This window comes from Pteropus alecto, unplaced genomic scaffold, assembly GCF_000325575.1.
Source record: "Pteropus alecto unplaced genomic scaffold, ASM32557v1 scaffold78, whole genome shotgun sequence".
In the NCBI taxonomy this organism is placed as follows: Eukaryota; Metazoa; Chordata; class Mammalia; order Chiroptera; family Pteropodidae; genus Pteropus; species Pteropus alecto.
Genome location: NW_006443124.1, coordinates 17,687,656 through 17,688,541, shown reverse-complemented (window position 1 = coordinate 17,688,541; position 886 = coordinate 17,687,656).

Below are 886 nucleotides of genomic sequence, written 5' to 3'. Positions count from 1 at the left end.
TGAAAAAGCTGCAGGCGGGCCTAGGATGTTCCCTGGGTGTGTTGGGATGAGGCCAGCTGCCCCCCATCCTCCAGGGCAGCCTCCCTACACCCCTCCCCCAGCCCTACAGCTCTCTCTTCTCAGGTCCAGACCATGTCTCCTATAAATATGCAAATATATCATGTAGAAAATTCTCATCATAAAATATCCTTAATCTTGTGTTTTCAGATCTATGTGTTTTCTGTATCTCCTCCAACACTGCTGGAAGCTACTAGATTCACTTTCAACACCCCTTAAGATACTTCCATACCTGTGTTAGATATGAAATTATAATAAGAAATGTACAGTGCACATGCGGGAAGGGAGGTTAATGTAGGGAGAAGGCAAGAGGTCTAAAATGTTAAATGAAGATACATTCAGAGACTGCAATCTGCTGATCAGCCCCATAGCCAAGCCACAAGGAAGCCTGAAAAACAAAGGAAGATTTCTGCTGGGATTGCTAACAACCCATTTCCCCACACCATGAAGGGAAAACAGTCTTCAGGTGGCGCCCTACACAAGACAAAATCATTCATCTCCTGTGGCTAAAAGTATGGAGAACTTATGGTTAGAAGACTGGGGATTGCCAGCAGGCCTTTCATGCTACATATTCTTACCTTTTCATGCTACAGACTCTTATCCTTTCTTACTGTATGTCCATATGAAAGGAAAATGGGTAAACAAAGTCTTTAATCTGTAACTCACAGGAACTAAAAAATGATATATAAACTGGATTCCCCAACACTCTGGGCTTTTTTCTCCTGTCTAGAATTTTTGTCTTTGCTTTCTCTTGTCTTTGCTTTTCCCCTTCTCGAATAAACTTTCCTTTTGATTTTAATATTGGCATGTGTTTGAATCCTTTCTGAGT